Source organism: Streptopelia decaocto, assembly GCF_964273445.1.
Source record: "Streptopelia decaocto genome assembly, chromosome: 5".
Taxonomy (NCBI): domain Eukaryota; kingdom Metazoa; phylum Chordata; class Aves; order Columbiformes; family Columbidae; genus Streptopelia; species Streptopelia decaocto.
Window position 1 is genome coordinate 6,197,053 of NC_138659.1, and position 9,532 is coordinate 6,206,584.

General features: G+C 47.8%; 1 long non-coding RNA gene across 1 annotated transcript; it reads left to right on the plus strand.

Annotated features, from left to right (window-relative positions):
* Nucleotides 1-828: 828 nt before the first annotated feature.
* Nucleotides 829-2,736, plus strand: LOC309440307. Its single transcript, XR_014184169.1, has 3 exons — nt 829-1,081; nt 2,293-2,419; nt 2,599-2,736. It is a non-coding gene; the product is annotated as an uncharacterized lncRNA (long non-coding RNA).
* The last annotated feature ends 6,796 nt before the right edge of the window (nt 2,737-9,532 follow it).

A 9,532-nucleotide genomic window follows, 5' to 3' on the forward strand; every position in this document is an offset into this window, starting at 1 on the left:
AGGTCTATGAGCTCTGTTGAGGGCAGCGGAGCATCCCATGGGCACTGCTCCAGCTTCTGGCGTCGTGCCGGGTCTGGCTGCCCGAGTAATGTGTTGGTTGGCAAAGGCAAAGTGGGGCATATCAAAACAGCTTGTGGACCTGTGTGAAGTTAACTTCACATGGTTGTAGTTGGAAAGTGGCCCTCAAACCTGAATATTTGTATTAAGGAAATCTCTTGAGCTGTGTTTCAGGATAACTCCTTTTGTGAGTAACCTTACACTGTTGAAGGGGAACGAGATGCTGCTGCAAAACCTGTTTTTTGGGGGGTCTCAGTGTCTTGCTGCCAAACCTGGCTGGAGGGCTGGTGCTAAGAAAGCAGAGCAACCTTCACAGAGATCCAGATGCTGTCTGGGAGCTGACCTTTCCAGGGCAGAATAAATTACCCAAATATATTGCTCCAGAGAGCATGGCCGAGCCTGCGAGGGAGGCAGCAACGACACAAAAGCCGAGGGCTGCGGGTGAGGATTCACAGCTTGGCAGTCGAAGCCCTGGGCACTGGTCACCTGGGACTTAGTATGGCCTTTTGGATGCTTCCTTTGATTAATTTCTTTTTTTCTCCTAAAAATGAGGGAACAGCATCATGGGACGCTCCTTGTCTGCTGCTGCGAGCAGCTGATGTTGCTGCATGCCCAGTGTGTTCAATCCAGGGCTGCATTCCCAAATTCCTGGACTTTGGGATTAATGGAGGAGGAGATATCTGCATCGTCCAGGAGGCTCTGGGATGTAATTGGGCTGAGACTATTTTAATGTATATATATATTTTTATTTTTCAGACCCAACCCTGATGGTGCAAGGTCAGAGCTGCTGCTGCTTGCCTGATGACTGACTCAGGCTGGACTGATGCCTGGGTGAAACAGCTCATGAATCCAAGGCTGTGCTGCCCCAGTGTTTCAGTCTGCCATGGGAGATGATGTCATGGTCCTGGGCTCAAAAGTAGTGTTTGGAGAAAACAACCTCTTCCCCCAGCTCACACAGGGCACATCCTGGCAGTGATGGGCGCTCTGCAGGCCCTGAATCTCACTGGTGCTTTGCACCATCCAGGTGAGGAAAGCCATGTTCCCTGAAGTTGGAGGTGGCCACGGGCAGCAGGCTGCCCAGGGCAGTGGTGGAGTTACCACCCCTGGAAGGGTTTAAAAGACGCAGAGCTGAGGTTCTTAAGGACATGGTTTAGTGCCAGTGTTGGGTTAATTGTTGGACTTGATGATCTAGAGGGTCTCTTCCAACCAAAATAATTCTATAATTCTAAGGATGCCTTGACTACATCAAAAGCGGCTCCTAGGGTGTCTCCACCCTGCTCACACCAGGTGAGTGTGGGGGGGTGTCAGCTCCCCAAGACATCACTGTGACATGTATTTTATATTCCTATGTGAGGAGGTTGCAAAGAAGCATCCCTTGGAGGGGGGTTGTGTGTGACTGAGGTGGCTGCTCAGCTTTAATCCCACTGAGCAGCTCCAAGTGAGAGATGTTAAGCCCAACAGCCAAGTGTGCCCTGACACATGTGCCACCACGCTGTCCCCCAGAACGGGACCTGTGATGCTGTGAGACTGGGATGAGGCAGCCCTGTCTCTGCAGGACTGCTCACTCCTTCTCCAAGTGCTTCACCTCAGCTCTCCCAGGCAGATCCCAAATCTCTGAGCAGCCCAAGAGTTCCCAATAAATCTAACTTGAATATTTTGGACATGTAGATCAAGCGAAAACTTAATGCCCTGGGGGAGGAATGAATGCATGCACAGACAGAGCAATTCTCATCATGGAAACTCTCTACGGTGGCTGAGTCTACCTTTTCTGGGTTGAAAATAACATATTTTGAATTTCTACATCATCAGCAAGGAACTGGCATGGAGGCACTTGTCACTGATGGCTTTGGCACAGTTGTCCCTGAAGTTGAGGGGAAAGGAGCACCCGGGCTTGCAGCAGCCTGTTCCCATCAGAGATAATTTGACTCCCAATTTTTATGTGGATGCCGATAGATTTTTTTGCTAAGTGCTTATGACTTCTTTCATAAAACACCCTGTCAGGGTCTCTCACTACTTGGGCACCACAGCAATGGCCATGAAAACCCACTCTGTTAGTTTGTCTGAAGTACCACTGATGCCAAGAGTGGAGAATCCAACTCTCAAATCCTTGCAAGGCTTAAACCAAGAATTTAGAAGAAACGATAACTTTGGGGAAGTGTAATTTGAATTACATTTCCTGGCTTTTTTACCCCTTGAAAGCAATAGAAAGCTTAATAGAAAATGGTTTTCTTACAGGTTTTTTGTGGATCATGTTCTATGAAAGGGCAAGGATAATTCTCTCTGCCATAAAAAACCTGAATTGGATGGTTAAAACCACTATTAGAAAGAGCATCCTGAGCTATTAAATCCTGCAGGTTTCAGGGTAAGTCCATTAGCTGCATTGCTATTGCATCCTGTAGGATTTTCCCACAGGGTACAGTTTCTCAGGGAGCTTGAACCATGTACACCACCACTCGGGCATCTAAAAAAGCCAAAATAACACCATTTCTTCTCTTGTGTAATGCGGTTTTTATCTCCCTTTTAATTTTCTTCTCTCTCCAGCTGTTTCAGAAACATGCTGAGGTTATGCCTGGATGCTGATACCCTCACAAGCTTGGGCAGAGGGAAAACATCAGAGAGATGCAACAGGGCATGAGGGCTTTTCAGCAGGAGGGCTGCTAGCTGGGGTGGCTGGGCTTATATGGGGTAAGTGTACAATGCCTAAAAATGTTTGTTTTGTTTTGTTTTTAATTATTTTTGCTGTGCCTTTCCATGCTAATGTGATCTATGAAAGCTTGGGACAGCCAGCTGTGGCTGGAGCGAGCTCCTTGGGGGATTACCATATACTTATTATGAGTTTTCTACCCTCCTGCCACATTTCGCTATTTCTTTTAAGGAAATCTCTCAAGCTGTGTTTCAGGGTAACTTTTCCAAGTAACCTTAAAGGAAAAACTTCTGCAATGCTGGGTTTTTGGTGTGTCTTGGTGTCCTGCTGCCAAACCTGTCTGAAGGGTTGATGCTAAAAGAGCAGAGACACCTTTGCAGAGAGCTGTGGTTAATCCCTCAGCGGTGGCAGGATGTGTCCCTGTGGTGAGGTGTGAGGATGCAGATGATGCCATCAGCAACAGGAGCTGGTCCCTTTGCTGCAGAAACCTCTGCGTCCCTCACCCCATAGCACCCAGCCTTGCTGCAGCGCTCACCCCAGCACCCAAATTTGTCCCCTCTGGCTGAAGTCACCTGGGTTACCATGGAGACTGAAGGGGCTTTGACTGTTCCCCAAAGGCTCTGAAGACACCAGGTAGGTGGCAAAGAGCAAAAGGAGAGTCCAGCCCTTACTCCATGGGGTTTTTCTTAACTGGAAAGGGAAGTCTTGCTCTGAGTCTCCCTCTGGCAGCCAGCATCAGGTCAGCCTTTTATTTCTTTTTTTTCCCACAGCCTTTACTTTTGTTCTTTGTCTCTACCTTGCCATCCCCAAAGGGAAATCGCAGCCACTCATCCACAAACACAGGGCTGGGGTGACACCTCAACCCCAGGCACTTCTCAGTGTGGATGATGTTGCAGCGCTTAGAGCCCGTCCAAGCAGAGAGCTCTGCGGGAAAGCAGGCTCCAAGCAGCTTAAACGCTTTGTTAAGGCTGCTGGACAAGACATTGATCCTTTCCAGCTCCGTGTCGCCGGTGCCTTCTCATGCACTGGCATGGGTTTTGCATTTTTTTCCTTGCTCTGGCTTTTTTTTTCGCAAGTTTTCCTCCTCCCTCAGACAACTGTAAGCAGCTCTGTTTCAAAACGACCAGCAAATATCCTGAGCCCATGAAATCCTTGTGCAAACTCCTCCTGAGCTTCCTGGCCAGCCTGCAGATGAGGGACATCTTCCCAGTACAAACCTTCCAAGCATGGGAAAGCTAACTATTACAATTTCTCTTCAAGGCTCCATTGCCTGCCTTAATTTCTATTACGTGAGATTGCTCACAAACTTTTTGACTTGTCGTTTATCAGGGCCGGAGCCTCTGGTAATGACAAAAATGTGAGTTTTTTCTTGCAGCTTCCCCAGGCAGCCATGGCTGGTTAGTCGTTAAGGGCTCTGTTCATCCCAAAGTTGGGCCAAGTTTCTATTCCAATTTCGCCTCCTATCCTTCACCCTCATTCCCTGTTTTCCCTTTGGGACATCTGTTGCAGTGTATTTTTTTTTCCCTCCTTGTATCTAGCAGAGTTTGATTTGGCGATCAGCCAGGAGAAAAAGGACGCACAATTGCTTTGTCCCTTGGTGGGTCAGGTTATTGTGACTTCATGGTTTTCTGTTAGGAAGGCGATTAAGATGATGAAGTCCCATCCGTGACTGAAAATGGACTTTTGGTGATAAAAAAAATGTCCCTAGGTTATCTCCGAGGCTGGTGCAATCTCCTGCATGCTTCTTTTTCCATTATTTTTTTTTACCATTAATATTTTTTTTGTTGTTGTTAGCAGTTCTATTTATTTCAGAGGTGATTGAGCATTTGAAGGACACTTCTTCTTGGGCATGTTCAGATGGTACTTTAAACCCCTGACTGACGGAAGCAGGGGCAGAACTGCAAAGGTTTTGGGGAGCTCTGGGTAACGCAAGCTGAGAAGTGGCTGATTCACCGTCTTGGTGGTTTGTGGATGAGAAGAAATTCTCTCATCTGTTGTTGAGTTGGGGATCAGCAGAACCATAGACATTTAGAATAATAAAATAGTTTGGGTTGAAACAGACCTTCAAAGCCCCCCCAGTGCCACCCCGGCCATGAGCAGGGACATCTTCACCAGCTCAGGTTGCTCAGAGCCCCGTCCAGCCTGGCCTGGGATGTCTCCAGGGATGGTTCATCCACCACCTCTCTGGCCAACCTGGGCCAGGCTCTCACCACTCTTGGTGTTTAAAAAATAAAAAAATAAAATCTTTCTTATGTCTGTGCTGAAATGTGATGTGTTCTCACTGTGGGGAAGCTGGGATCCCCTTAGGTGGGAAAGGCACCTGGTCACGCTGGCTTTCCATCAAAGCAAGGAGATGCCACATATCCACAGGTGAACAGAAGAAATGCCAATAAATGGCAGGAAAAACAACTAGGCATAAAACGGATCAGAAAGCAAACAACAGGGTGAATGTGTCTGTACACGCAGGGCAAATAAAAAGGCTGATGTAGACATCTTAGTACCTTGCTCAGACTAGGGCTTAAAGAGCATTACAGGGATTTGGTGGGATAAATGGAACCAGCGTGACTTGCTGTGGAAGAGCAAGCTGTGAATGAAGGGAGGGAGGGCACCAAGAGTGGGGCACACTTGTCCTGAGCATTAGCAAGGGGCTTGGAACAGGCTACTGGGTAACTTTAAAAGGGTGAAACTGGTGGGACAAGGCCTCATGTGAGTTGGAAGAAGGAGGTGGGTGAATGAGAGGAGCTCTTCAAACCCAAGATACCTCCACATGTTACAACCTGCTGGCAATGGCATCTTAAACGCCACCAACATCTCTTGGGAGAACGATACAGCAGGATGGAGGCATTTAGTTCTCTGGGTGTGTTAGCGCAACATCTCATTTCCAATGATGGCAAAGGTACTGGAGAAGCTGCTATTTTGGGCTTGGTTTGGGCTAACAGAGCAGAACTGGTGGAAAAAAAAAACCAACAAACTGGAAGGTGATTTCAGGAAATAAGTCACAAAATAGCAGAGCCCACAATGCCAAGAGGAAGGGAGTGAGAACAGCAGAATTAAGATAATGTGCTGCAAAAATCTCAGGGAACTGGTAGGTGGCATCTCTAGGGAAGATCATCCAAGGGATAAAGAGTGCAGGGAAGCTGGTGATTACCTGAAGCGACTGCATTAGGGGCACCACAACAACCTGTCCTGATGCAGAGAAACAAGAGGAAGGTGGCAGACACCTGATGGACCTGAGACCCAAAGAAGAGTTACAGAAAAGGGGAAACTGAGGCCAGAGACCTGGCGATGGGGACAACGAAACAGCAGCCATGCACCTACAACTTTGAGATGTGAACAGACAGTGGACTGTTCTTTTTAAGGCTGTGGAAAAATGTTTTGTAAATGAACTTGAATGAGAACTGAGAAAAGCCCAAGCATGTTGCTTAAATGCAGGAGGAAAACTAAAGGATTCAGCATGGGCTTTGCTTCAGTCTTCCCTTGCACCCAGCTAATTAGGACAGGATGGTTATACTGGGCAGGAGCCCGCTCAGACAGCGGGGAGAAGACCTTCCAGGATATTTTAGATGAGTCAGGTGTGCTCGTGTTGGCAGGGCCTGCTGAAATCTCCCCTTGGCATTATTCCAGAGCTAACCCAACCTTGGAATCATTTAGGGTTTCTCCAGCGCTGCAGGAGCCTGGGACACACGGCCAGCATTAGCTTCTTTCCCCTGCCCTGTCTCCTGGTTTCAAGACCTTGATGGACAGCCCTGCCCCAAAGCAAACCTCTCAGGACTTGCCCAGGTCACTTGTCATGGTGCTTTTTATAGTCTCCTCTGCCTTGTACCTTGTGCTGCAGCACAGCATCCCCCTCCCCAGGATCTGCACCTCCACCTTGCATCTCCAGGGGCCGCGGTCTTGCTGTGCTCATTGCGTGGCTGCATTTGTCTTAACCATTGACCCCTTCAGTTATTATTAGCCTCATGGTCACCTCCAGCACTGCCTGTCACGATGAATTAGAAATAGAGTCCTCTCTGCATCATGGTCCTCCTTAAACCAACCGTTCCTTTTACCTGCCACAGTCATACCTCATTATAACTCCATTACCTTTAACAACAACTCCGTTACCATCCATTATCTTTCTTATCATCTCCTTTACAAGACTGTTATCTGTACCTCCTCCTTTACAGCCATCCCCTCCTCAATTATGATTCCATTATCTTTATTACCACCCCATTACAGTCATAATTATTCCCATTACAATTTTGAGATCTGCGTCTCCATCCAGACAAGCTGATGTCTCCATCAGCCCATTGCTGCCACCAGCAGCATCCCTTTCTTGCCTGTTGCTCCTCATCACCTTCATTGCCTCGTGCAGTTACTGCCACCTTCCCTGCATTTGTAATTATCCCCATACCAATAGTCGTATTTTAATTATTTTTCATTACGATTTTATAGTCTTTTGCTGTTATTGCTTCCTTTATTGGCCATTCTCCTCTCCCTGAAGTATCATAGTTGGGATGGGTACTGGAGAGTGAGCTCAGACTTAGGTCAGTGATATTATACTGGTTTACATCAGCAGGTACCTTCACCTCATCTCTGTCCTTTATTGAAAATCTAGCATTTAATCTCTGTTGCAGCCCTAATTACTGACGTTATCTTGCTCTTATCCTTCAGCTCATTTCTGTCACAGCTTTCCTGATGGGCGCGACCACCTTCTCCAGCCAGTGGTGCCGCTTCTGCCTGCATGGAGAAGCACCCCTGACCATCTGATTTTCCATACCTAAAGCTTGGCTATGGCTCTAGGGACAACTTATTCTTTTTAATGAAAAGAAAATCTGTGTGATATTAGTAGAAGAAGGAGTTTTGTTGCAAAGGTACTAACTTCCATAAATTCTCATGGTACAGCCTTGGTGTTGCTTTCCTTGTATTTACTGCATTATTGTTCCATCTGCACTGCCAGATCCCTCACACCACCTCCATCTTCCAGAACCCACCCTGGTATCTCAGGAGCAGCATTTGGCAGCTCATTCAGCAGTTTTAAAAAGGAAAAACCTTCTCAGACAGCGTAGGGTAGGTTGCACCAGTGCTGCACCCCTTGCTCCATGGTTATTTGGGTCAGCACAGCACTGCTTCTGATCTCAGGGTGGGTTGTGGAGAAGCTTCCCTCACCCTTGCTCATCCAACATGCTCAGGGCATCCTAGACCACATCTTATCAGCTAAACACAACCCTTCCTCCATGCACAAAATATCACAGGCTAAAGGTACAAGTTGTGCATCTAAAGCTGGTGCTGGGATGGGCTCTTCCATCCCAGGGGCAGCAACAGAGCTATGTGGTGAAGAGAGGACAGAGAGAGCCTTGATGCACCCTCAGAGGAGCAGGGCATCATTTAGGGTACCACAGGGGAGCAGGGTATCATTTAGGGTGCCATGGAGAAGTAGAGTGTGATTTTTATCCCCTATATAGCACCGATGCAGCCAACAACAAGCCCTTTGCTGGCAGGTCTGGTGCCCACACTCCTCGAGAGGATGTTGAGGGACTGGAGTGGTTATGGAGAGAGTCACAAAACTCCCCAAGGATGAGGGAACTGCTGCATTTGGAGAGCTCGGTCTGCTTAGTTTATCATGAAGATTGAGAGGTGACATCATGACCTCCTATAAGAACTGTCAGGGCAGGGAAATACTAAAGAGCTCTTTATGGTGGAAGGGAAAAGCGGGTGGAGAGTGATGGCGAGGAGCTGTGGCAGGCCAGTTTGGATGCCTGATGCAACACATGGGGTTTAAAGTGAGAGCGACGCCCATTCCCAGTGGCTCCAGGAGCTGGGAAGGGTGCGATGCACCAGCTCGTCAGCGATATTTCAAAATTTCCTTGTGTCTCTAAACCCTATTGGTCTGGGAGCAATGATTGGCAGCAACTGAGCCGGTAACAGCTTGCAGGTAATTAACGTCTCTGGTGTAAGAGGGGATGTAGCTCATGTTCGAACGCCCCTGGGTTATTTCCCACAATCGATAAGCTTCGTAAATAATGTATCCCACAGGGCGGGGGGAGAAAATACTACCTTGCGCTTATCAGATTTTGCGTTCTGTTTGGTTTAGCAATGCTAAGAGGGAATATGGCTCAGAGGGCAAAATGAAAGGTATAAATAAGGGATCCTGCTAGGGATGCACTGGGAGGGGAAAGCTGATTAAAAGCTAACAAAGGGGGAGCAAAGCTATCCAGCCACACTGCGGATAGGACAGATAACAGCCCCCAGTGCCACGCTGCAGGCTTAGGGGGAGATTTTCCTAATTCTAGCTTGGTTAAAGCAGACCAGAGAAAGGGAGACAAAGCAGTTAGCACCCCTCTTTTATTATTTCTTTACTTTGCTGCTTGTAAAGGCACCTAATGGAGGTGAGCTTGCTGCAAACCACGGGGCAGTGCCCTCCCCAAGGGACATGGGGACAGCTGGCACTTTTGCTCTGTCACAACATTCCCACAGGGATTTGGGGAGAGCATTAAGCACCCAGCGATGCCCTGGCCACACCTCTGGAAATGTGTGGGAAAGGCTCAATACGACACAGAGCGGCAGGAAATTTAAGCTCTTTTCTGAGGTCAAGGGGAAAGATTTGACTGAAGAATTGGGAAGCAGCACCAGGATGGAGACTAGGTCTCCTGGTTTTTGGTTTTACTCTGTAGCCACAGGGTGGCTCTTAAAAGCATAAAGTGGGGTTGCCCAAGCCAGCTCAAACTTATACCTTATTTTTTTTTAATAAATAAAAGCAAGCAGTGTGGTGGCAAACACCTTTAGGATTCAAATAACACCTCCAGTAAGCCCTCGCTAGCAGGTTTGTGCTGCTGAGGCTGCTCCCTGCAC